We start from the raw sequence: 11,937 nt of genomic DNA on the forward strand, positions 1-11,937 counted from the left end.
CGGCGAGGCTGCTGTTTGCTATTCCATTACAGCGGCTGACTTGGTGCTTCTGTGTACAATGTAGTCTCTTCCCGCATGACGGTCTCCAGCACCGACTGAACTGTACTGGAACTGAACTGAAAACTATTACTCTCGTCGGGCCCACTGCGTCTCGCGTATTTATTCACTTCAGTTCACTTGAGGTGAACGACTTCACGGTCATTGCCTCTTCTGTCACGTTGAAAAGCTTCTCGAAGAATCTTCATAACGTCGGTCACTGGCTCTTGGAATGTAGGCGAGGGCCTTTGATCACATGTGACAACATAGAAACACGTGAGCCGGTCATTGCCTCTTCCGTCACGTTGAAAAGCTTCTCGAAGAATCTTCTTAACGTCGGTCATTGGCTGTTGGAGAGTAGGCGAGGGCCTGTGATCACATGTGACAGTTGAGAAACACGTGAGCCGGTCGGGCGATGCCCTGACGGCTGAATCAGCAGCGACCGCTTATGTGGGGAGGACGATGGCTTCTCTTGAACGTGCTGACTTGCAAGCACCGGACGTTGCCACTGCTGCTCTGTCCGCTGTTTGCCTGTGTGTAATTCTTCTAAACTAAACTAAGTTTTTCATTTATTTTCTAATTTATTTAGCTATCTTAAGTACCACTCAACAGATGTGTGTGATGTCCTTAGGTTAGTTAGGTATAAGTAGTTCTAAGTTCTAGGGGACTGATGACCTCAGAAGTTAAGTCCCATAGTGCTCAGAGCCATTTCAACCATGTTTTGAGATCTCAAGTCATGGCTTCGCTGTATACTTTTACTGTTTTCCTGCGGTGCACCTGGCGGGGGAAGTCGCAGTCTCCTCGTCGCCGGTGGCCGGCACACACGACCGCACGCCAATCCTCTGGGGCGCTCGACGCCGTTCAAACCGTACGTTTCTGACTACATCAAAGTAAGCATTTAGGTTAAACTCATTCTGTTCATTCAGCAGTTATTCCGGTTGCCGTTTTCAGTGCACATAAATCTCCATTTTATGCAGTAGACTCAGTAACTGCCCCGTTGGTGTCTTAATGCAACACTTTCACATTGTTCTCTGTGTTTCCTATCGAATGCTTTTTATCTGTCCGAATTTGTACCGAAGGCGATCTTATTTTAGTTATACGTATGCTCTCTTAAACGTGTCTTGAAATTCTTTCCTGTCTGACCGAAATTAAACTTGTCACAGTGTTGACAGCTGATCTTATAGTCGCCAGATTCCAAGTATTGATTGCTGTTGTTGCCAACTTTGTAGCGTAGCCTGCAACCAGTCGTACTTTTCGTTTGAAATCAAATTTTTATTTTCGTTTTTCTGAAAGCCTGCGCAATTCTGTCGGAAAGTACACCATTGTACGACATAGTGACAAATTTATTGCCTTCTGCTTCTATTGTCCTCTTCCTGTCACATATTTTTGATTTTAGTTTATTGTAAAGTTTCATTACATCACGATGCTTATATTCGTTTGTCTTGGGTACTTGTCTAATCACGATTAATTTTTCTACCTCATCATTAGGAGTGAGTGGCAGTGTCAGCATTCTGCGTATCGTGGCTCTGAGGGATGCCCTTTCATGCTTCTTTGGGTGACAAAAAATGGTTCAAATGGCTCTGAGCACTATGGGACTTAACTACTGAGGTCATCAGTCCCCTAGAACTTAGAACTACTTAAACCTAACTAACCTAAGGACACCACACACATCCATGCCCGAGGCAGGATTCGAACCTGCGACCGTAGCGGTCACGCGGTTCCAAACTGACGCGCTTAGAACCGCAGGGCCACACCGGCCGGCTTTGGGTGACAGGACTTCACATTTATAACCGTATCAGTAACTGTCGTCTTTCGAAATACGCTAATCCTATGCCTTCCATGCCTCTTAGTTAACCTAAATCCAAAAATCTAATATTTCCTTCTTCTTCGAGTTCCACTGTGAACGTAATTTTTTCACGCATCCCACCCACTCTCTCTGGTACCTCGCATATATTACTTTCGTTAGCTTGTGTATTGTGTATTAAACCGGGGACCTAGAAACTACGGAGAGGCTTCGTCCCGCTGTAGGCCTCAGTGGTTCACAATCCCACAACAGGCCACAGCACCCATCCCACTGCCGCCCCACGCGGAACCCAGGTTTGTTGTGCGGTTCGGCCCCCACTGGACCCTTCCCCTCCCCCCCCCCCCACCCTCCTCTCTGGGAACGTCTCATACTAGACGAGTGTACCCCGAAATGTTTGCGTGGTTAAGTAATTACGGTGTTTGCGTACGTGGAGACAGTGTTTGCGCAGCGATCGCCGGCACAGTGTAACTGAAGCGGAATGAGGGAAAACAGCCCACATTCGCTGAGGTAGACGAAAAACCGCCTTAAAAACCATCCACAAGCTAGCCGGCACACCGGACCTCGACACTAATTCGCCCGGTGGATTCGTGTCGGGGACCGGCACGCCTTCCCGCTCGGGAAGCAGCGCCTTAGACCGCGCGGCTAGCCGGGCGGGCCTTCCGTTACCTTTGTACAGTTTTATGGTGTAGTCTACATTACGTCTGTAATAGGCAGTCTCTTCACGGACGTCAGGATTTTGTTCAAAAAATTTATTTTCTAACTCATTTACAAATATCTCAGCTAAGGTGCCAGACGAACTGTTGGCCATTCCGAGCCCGTCTTTTTGATAAAAGTCATATGTTTAAACTTAAAATAATCAGATGAGAACGCAAGTTCCAAAATTTCTGTGAGTTCTACCATTTCGCCTTGACTAATCTTGTTATACGTTAGTAGGTTCTTTCATCAATTCCCATCGTATCAATTACTGGGACGTTGGTACACAAGTTAAAAATGCAAAAGAAGCCAACGTAGCTCCAGCTTGTCTTGGTACATCCTTAATCTCATTCGCGAATTCGTAACTATTCTTGACATTGAATGACTTTTTATAAGAATATGCTGCTCTCAGTTTTTTGTTGCAGTCCCGGTTCACTTTATAGTTGGGACATGACATATTATTAATAATCGGCCGATCGGTTTCCCCCTCTTGTGTAATTCAATTTGTGAACGAAGCAGAGGAATGGACGGATTCATTATTTTTAATCTACGTTTCTATCTCTCATCGGGAAACAAAAAGGTACTTTTCACAGTTGTTTTCCTTAAATGGGACTGAAATCTGTTCACAGGGTTTCTCTTCACTTCAACTATGTTCTTAGCTGCAATAAACTTTTCAATTTTTTTTGGATGTAATCGTGATCGTAAATTACGACAACCGAATTTCCTTTGTGAGCCCTCGTAACTAAAGCCCTTTCCATTTCTAATTTTTGATTTAGGCTTTTACGTGCTTCTAAATGTCTTCCATTATTACGTTCGTAGCAACCTACTTTGGATATACATTTGTTAGTTTTTACTGCTATGTCCATCAAATTTATTGAGTTTAGCCACGTCACAGGCAACTTTTACTTCCGCAATAGTATTTTTGTTTATTCCTGGGCTCAATTTTGGAGTTATACTAAAATTTAAAACCTTATTTAGAAGATCCGTCATTTTTATGTTTGTGAGATTCAAGAGCCCTGTCCGCAAATGGATGTTTGCCTTCCCGCTTTTCGTCTACTCTTACATTATACTTCGTCTGTAAATTAGAGGTTTTCTTCCTCTGTCTCATTGCAGTCTTTTTCTGTTCATTGTCCACTACATTATTAACACCTTTGAAAACACATGAGAATTGTAACGTCGAGAGTAACCGGCCTAAAAGTAACTGAAGTCTGAATGCTACCAAATTACATTTTTTCATTATTCTTGTACACTTCCCTGATCTCAGTCCTTACCCATAGAATTTCACTTTTACGTTTCACTCCTCCCGCTGCTGCACAATGATCATTAATCCTGATTTATTAAGGTATTTAGGAATAATCTCCTCATCCAAACAGAATTTGTTAAACGTTATTTTCATTCTTCATCTGAATCTGCAGCTCCTTGTGTTGACCGTGTTTGCAGTTAAAATTTTAGGATGTGAGGTCCGCAGCCGACCGGAGTGACCGAGGGGATCTAGGTGCGCAACCGCTACGGTCGCAGGTTAGAATCCTGCCTCGGGCATGGATGTGTGTGATGTTCTTAGGATAGTTAAGTTTAATTAGTTCTAAGTTATAGGGGACTGATGACCTCAAAAGTGAAGCCCCATAGTGCTCAGAGCCATTTTCTTTTTTTTGTGAGGTCCGCCAGTTATGCAAAACACCGTTTTTTCTCTGTACCCAAACATGTTTCAAAACCACTGTGCCATCAGCAGTGGGTTTCTGTTTTATTTATTCTGAAATGCGAGCATTTTTATTAAATGATTACAAAATTACGTGCTTCTTTAGTTCAAACAATACTTCGTTTCTTTTTGTTAACACTTTTACACTTGGTGTGCGGGATTTTTCCGGATCACTTGTGTATTATTTACTACAGGTAGCGTTTCATCTGCTTTACTTATTTTCATTACGTATATCTTTCATAATGCGCATTTTTTTTAAAGAAACAGTTGTACCTCATTCTTGGCATTACTTGGCACAAACTTATAAACTGAAGACATAAAATCTGAAAATGAGTCCATGAACATATTATGAGAATTTATTTTACAGGTCCTTCTTGATCACATAAACATTTACACTTTACTATTTCCGGTTTCGGCTACTGCATCCCTCAGATCTCTTACAAACAAAAATAGTATGTCAGTAACTAAGTTCAGTTTGCTGATAATAATCTATAAAAGGCCTGGTACTACATAAGAAAGATACAAATTGTTTTCATGATTAAGAGCCATGCATACCGGCCATACATACCATTAAAACATACTGATGTAGTATCGACGTCAAACTAAACATATAGGTACACAGTAAGTGCTGGTGACGATCAGAACACGTCTGGTATTCATACAAAGGAACTACTGTACGAAGGTAACGACAGTGAAATAGGCGAGGTAGCAGAAAGAATGGGTGAGATGCACGAAAAAAAATGTTGTAATTGGAACCGGAAGAAGAAGAAACTATAAGATTTTTCGATTTTATGTTAACTAAAACAGATGGAAGGCATAAGATTAGCGTATTTAGGAAGTCGACGGGTACTGATACGGTTATAAATGTGAAATCCTGTCACGCCAAAAAGCATAAATGGGCATACTTCACAGCCATGATCAGCAGGATGCTGAAAATGCCACTCACTCCTAATGACGAGGTAGAAAAATCAAATGTGATTAGACAAGTACCCAGGGCAAACGGATATAAGCATCGTGATGTAATGAAACTTTACAATAAACTACTAGCACAAATACATGACAAGAAGAGGACAATAGAACCAGAAGGCAGTAAGTTTGTTGCTATGTCCTACAATGGTGTAATTTCCGACAGAATTGAACAGGCTTTCAGAAAAACGAAAATAAAAATTGCACTTCAAACGAAAAGTACTACTGGTTATGGGCCACAAAGTTAGCAACAACAGCAACAAATATTTGGAAGCTCATGTCTATGAGATCAGCTGTCAAGACTGTTACAAGTTTTATATCGGTCAGACAGGAAGGACTTTCAGGACTCGTTTTAGAGAGCATACGTATATCCAAAATACGAGCGCTTTCGGTACACATTTGGATAGAGAAGGTGAAAGGGTACAGTACCGCCCGACATTGAAAATAGGTACAACATACTTCATTATTTTAGTCAGAACAACACATTTTTTTGTAAAATAACTCAATTTCAATTAATACAGCGAAGCCGGATACCAGTGTGGGAAAGAATGACAATTTATTTATTTTATTTATCACATGTGCACTCCCACAAAATAAATCCCTACATCCAGTTTGGTGAGATCTGTTAAATGAATGAATCTATGGTCGTCTGCTAACCGCAGATAGTGAATGTGAATATATGATCATCTTTGAGACGATCGTTTGGCCACCTTTGGTGGAACCAAAGAGATGAAACTTACCGAAGCTTTGAGCGCCTGAAATGTGGCTGACCAATACGGTAGCATGGTCATCCCCCACCTCGACAGAGGTGCGAGATGACCTGAAGAATGGCCATGTTTCAGCTCTCTGCCGCTGGATCTGGTGCTGTTAAGACCTGTCTTAGGTGTGCTTCGTAAAGACAAAAGAGTGGAGACATGGTATGCATGTGGAATATTTAAGAGTAGTTTGAAATAATAATTTCTCTATTTCAGGAACTTTTGTGGGGAGAATTAAATGTCAGGCAGGTAATATTAATGGGATCGTAGTAATCTTCAGAAGTGACCAACGGTCACAATGAAACCACGTGTAGCAATAAGTTGAAATACTTCCGTGTGCTTAAGTTAAGCTGAATTACTAGCGTGTGTACAATAAGTTGAAATATTTAAGAAATAGCGTGTATACCATAAGTTGAAATATTTAAGAAATGGCGTGTGCAGGACTTGAAATTAGAGACAAGTACTTCCACATGGTGAGTACTGTGTGAGTCTCAAACTGCGTATGAGAGAAAATATAAAGAGAAGTACTCATCCATGGTATCAGTTGAGGACTCGCGTGTGTGATGAATACGTTCTTAATATTACTTTGCGTGATATGATTCCATGTGACGCTAGATTAAAACTCTGAGAGAGAAGCAAGGTGAGTCGGCCGTCTATCCAGCAACGCCACTTGGCTTGCATTGCACAGGAAGACGTGCATATATCTCCAGAGATCATAGTAGGAAAGCAGAATTACGAAGTGGGGCAGTGTCGTGTGAAACTGGGATAAATATTAATTGAAGTGGGAAAGATGAAAGTGATAATGTTGTGACTATTCCCTGTGTAGTATTTCATGTTGTAGTGTGGTGTGTGTCATGTAATTTGGGTATGTGTGGTTTGCATGGGAGAGTAGCAAGGTAGTTTCAAAAGATTAGTGGGTTATGCTTGTTCCTTCGGTACCGCTCGGTCTGGAGGAAAGTTTCGTGATGATGATTGTGAGAGTCGAAGTGTAAGGTATAATAAAAGATCCACCATCCTATCCAGAAAGTGCACTGTAGCGTTAAATAATTACGAGGCCATAAGGTAGAGAATCACCAATGTAAAGCCATGCCCACTGGGTGGAATTTCTCATGTGTTATTGTTGTAGGTTATAGAATTTGTGTGTTTAGGTTATAGAATTTATTGGAATAAATACGATAGTGAAAAGAAAAAGATTGGTGGACTTTTCCATCGAATTGTATGTTGTCATGATGTCACGAATTTATAATGTGTGCGCCATTCATATTCAGTGCGGTGGCCACGTATTGATAAAAGCCGTTAAATAAAAGAAAATGTGGTATTGCCAGTGCGTAGTGAACAGAGTTCTGTAAATTACTGATAGTCAGATGTGCGTTTCCGTTGCGTATTATTCATACAGGAGGTTGATTAGTGACTTAATTGTGAGTACGAGAGTTCATGTTACTCGATAAATAAGAATGAATCCGCTCCCTTGGCAGACCACTCATCTTGCAGGCCTGACTGCTTAATGCCACAGTATGAGCAAGGCATGTGGGTGCCTCTCATAATTTCGACCCTGCCAGGATAATTTGCTGTTAGGGTTTGCTGTTAAGTTTTTTTTTTGTTTATTTTTTTTGATAGAATATATTGTGATAGCGCTTAGAAGTAAATTTTTTTTGTTTGCAATTTCTTTCTGGATTGGTGAGGACCTTTAATTTTTTATGTAATTAATTGCTATATCGTCCAAGGCTGGAAGATTGTTGCATAATTTTTTTTTGCGTAATGTCTGTAGTAACTAGGTCGCAGTGATTCTGGGGTGGACATAGCAGTGCAACAGGAAGTAGGTGTCGACCATGGGCTAATGAGTGGGAACAGCAAACCGTCGGAAGGGGCTGAATTGTTCAGTGGACCACGGCTAGGTGATCCTTTGAGCGGTGGGCTTTGTCCACAATCGGGGGCTTTTCCCGACGACGCGGGCGAGCCGGGACTAGGTCAGGTATGCAGTGAAAGTGAAGCTACCCTTAGCGAAGCTACTGTTTCTCCGGCGAACGAGGTGAGCGCACTGAAAGTAGCAAATGACAATGTGCTACTGCAGTTTTTACAGAGGATGGATAGAGATAATAAGGAGAGAGATAGGGAGAATAAGGAAAGATTGGAAGCGATGGATAGGGATAATCAGGAAAAATTGGAAGTGATGTATAAAGATAATAAGGAAAGATTGGCGGCGATGGATAAAGATAGTAAGGAAAGATTGGAGGCAATGGATAAGGGAAATATAGAGGCAATGAGGATGCTACTCTCAGTTATCGATGAGCGGCTGTCCACAGTTAATAATCGGTTAGACGAGGGGGAGAAGAATCTGGGTGCGTTGAAGCAAGTATGTGACGCTGTGAAAGAAAAAGCCAATAATTTGGAGGTACGAATATTTGCAATAGAGAGTGATACTACTGAAAGTAGGGACGTGTTGCCGGCTGAACGAATCAAAGAGGTAGTGGTCAGAACGAATACGATTAGTGTAGATGTAGAAAAGCTCAGTATAAGAGGCGAGACAGGCTCTGACAGTACGCAGCGAGAGGTTTATGCCAACCAGGGGGCGATACAATCACTATTACAATTTAAAGAGGCGCAATTAGAAATAAGTAGGAAACATAGGGAAGAACTAGCACAGTTGCAATTAGCGTGCAGTAGCGACGGTGACACACCACCAGGTAGATTGCAGAGGGAGAGTGAGATAAATTCAAAAAACGAAAATAGGCAGAAAGCGGAAGACGAACTCAGAGAGTTAGAAGAACAGTTGTGTCGGATAAAACAGGTGGCAAACCCAACTGGGTATAGTCCAAGGCTGTCTCCATTTCAAGATTCATTACCTTCATCGTGGGGACTGCCCCTCAAAATGAAGTTTCTGTGTAACCATTTGAGGGATGAGGCTAGAGCGAAAATGCAGGAAGTTATTAAAGACTGTAGTAGCTATTTAAATGAATTCTGGTCGAAAAGTAAGCAGGACCAGGTTACGCAAAGCATATTCATGATGCCAATTTGTAACGAAGGTGGTATAAGAGATCCAGTGGTGTGCTATCAGGAAATGTTGATACGAAATAGGTATTTGGATGTGCCATACGAACCTGGGGAGCTCTTTAGGATCTGTATAACCAAGTTGCCAGTGAAATTGCGCAGAGATATAGTGATAGCAGGCAGAGGCTTAGACGATTCTTCGTCATTTGAGCACTTGTTACAGGAAATTGGTAATGAGAGCAACATCGTAAATGGAGCCACGACTCATAGGTGAGACAGAGTCGAGGATAGGAACGGCAGAAACTATCAGAATGACAGGAGAGCATGGACTCCTGGCATTTCATTCTTGTCATAATGGATTGAAGAATAGGAGAAGCTAATCCAACATATCAGCCCTTAGCATCTTGCCTTAAAACACATGCCGCTGGCACTGAAAACTGTCTATGTAGCAGACATACTCTACTGATATGTAGGAATGCAAATACCGTACTTCTGATCAGAGAATAAAACACCAGTAATGGCATCTGTTAGGCTGGTCTCTCAGAGCAAAATTTGCAAATTTTTATTTCGAACACTAAAGTAAAAGGACTGTTTCCTCATAACAAACCAGTTGCTAAAAAAAAGTTATGTAATAATGCCAATGAGTCCAGTTTAATTAGTGTGATTTGACTATTGCAGGTACTTAACACGTAATGGAAAAAGTAAACGTTGTGATCTGTATGGAATAGGGTACGTTTATACTGCTGTTACAGGTAACATCAGTAATGTGATCGAAGTTTTTAAATTAGATGCCATCTGATCTATAGTATGTCATAGTCGTGGTGACAGTTATAATGAGGTGCTGTGTATGGTTGTTCGGAAACTGGTGTTAGTGAAAGAGGCCACTAGCACCAAAGTTTCTAACACATGGGCTGTCCCATCTCTCCCAGCTTGTATATTCTCAGCACACATTTAATTTTCATGTAAGCTTAGATTCCTAACTAGCAAATTCTTTACTGTGTATAGTGGACCATTCAGAGTGAGGCGGATTGTCCATGAAAATGCTGTACTGATTGAGACGATCAAGGGAAAACAATCTCGTGGGCTTCATCACATTTCTAACATCAAATTATGGAAAAGTGAAGGATAGATCGAAAGTAGGCCAGTTATGGTAGATAGTCAGTGTATTTATTTGTGGTGTGTAACGTTGTGCAGGGGCAAATCGAACATAAGAATTTTCAGGCGGGATGTCAGGAAGTATGACGGAAGAGACTGGTCGAATGAGTCATGAACAGGAGTCGACAGAGTGGTGTATGTACGTATTTTTTGTCATATGAATAAGGATCAAGCAGAAACGACGTGATGATTAATGAGTGGATAAAGATGGTAGATAGAGAAGCGACGTGATAAAGAGTAGTGGATAAAGGTGATATTTAAGGAGAGAAGCGACGTGAAGCAGTGTGATTAATAAAGAGAGATTCGACGTGATGAATCAGTGGTAAATAAAGGTGAGTAGAACTAATAATGTGGAGATGTCTTAGAGGTATGTTACAGAGAGGCCTGTGTATGTTGCAATCGAGATTGATGCGAATGGCGAAGGAAGACCAGGAAATGATGGAGTAATCGACGGACGGAGAGCCGAAATACGAATGAAGAGATGAGGACAACTGCACAACGTGAAAGGACATAAAGGGAGTATGAGATCCAGATGGTGAACGTTGTGGAATACTGACGTAAGATGTAATATAAGTGTAAATCTAATTCTTACCATAACATTTGCTATATGAAAAAAAAAATTTGTTGTTGCTGTTGTTGAAGCCTGGTACCAGTATAACAAATCAAAACGGTACCAAGAATGTGTACAGTTATTTTGCAGGATGAATAATTTGTGTATTTTTTGTTCTTAGATGAAATGTCACAATTCTAAGTTGATATTTAGCAGGATGAATAATCAGTAAAGTGAATGCAGAGGCAAGCCGATGGAGAGAGGTGCCAGAGTGAAAGGACGAATTCGGAGACTGGAAAGCTATCTCCGAAACAGCTTCATGTGTTATGTGGATGAGTATAAGGGAGCAAAGGTATGGTATGTTGTCGTGAGTGTGGTGGTGTTAGGGTTAGCTGACTTCTAGACCTATTCTGTTAGTATATTAATGGGTTGAATGAGAAGGAAAATGTGATGTCTGGTGAGTGAGAGTCGTAGAGTAGTGTGATCAATGCGCACACTCCTGTAAAGGGAATGCTACCGATCCATAACTAAAACATTATTGTGTTTTATTGTTTGATTGGGATGAACCTCGATGGCAGGTCAGGATTTGACATGTGGATGGTACATACGTGTCCTAGAAATGTTGTTATATGTAATAAAATGTAAAATATATAAAGAGATACTAATTTCAGTCTGTCACAAGCGCAAAGGGGCATTGTATGTTGTAGATTTAGAGTCATCAGTTTCTAAAATGTTTATGGTGTTAGGATGTTAAAGTAGTTTACTATTTAATAACATGTGGTAGGTAATTGTGAGCTTTGTAGATTATTTCTTATTATTTTGTTAGAACACTTTCAAGGAGTATTAATTTCAGTCTGTTACAAGCACAAAGGTTCACTGTATATTGTAGTTTTAGAATCAAAAATTTCTAATATTTTCACTGTGATAGGATGTTAAAGTAGTCTACTATTTGATATTGTAATTATGAGCTGTATAGATTGTTTCTTATTCCCTTATTTTTAACACTTTCATGTTTTGTATAAGGGACGACAGCTACAACCAGTAGCAGAAGTATGGGCTGTATATAGAAAAGGGATAAATGTTGATGTTGTATGTGTAGAAAACTAGGGTGTATAATCTTATTTTTTTAGAACAAAGATTCTTTTATTACCAATGTATCTAATAGATCATACATGTAATCAATGAGTATTTAAATAATGCAAGAATATCCTTTTGTCTGTAATGTTGCGAGATGCACGGAAGGTCTGACTGATTGGGTGTCGTAGCGCTGAGGAGCAACACAGAACACGCCCGT

Source organism: Schistocerca serialis, chromosome 9 (assembly GCF_023864345.2).
Source record: "Schistocerca serialis cubense isolate TAMUIC-IGC-003099 chromosome 9, iqSchSeri2.2, whole genome shotgun sequence".
In the NCBI taxonomy this organism is placed as follows: domain Eukaryota; kingdom Metazoa; phylum Arthropoda; class Insecta; order Orthoptera; family Acrididae; genus Schistocerca; species Schistocerca serialis.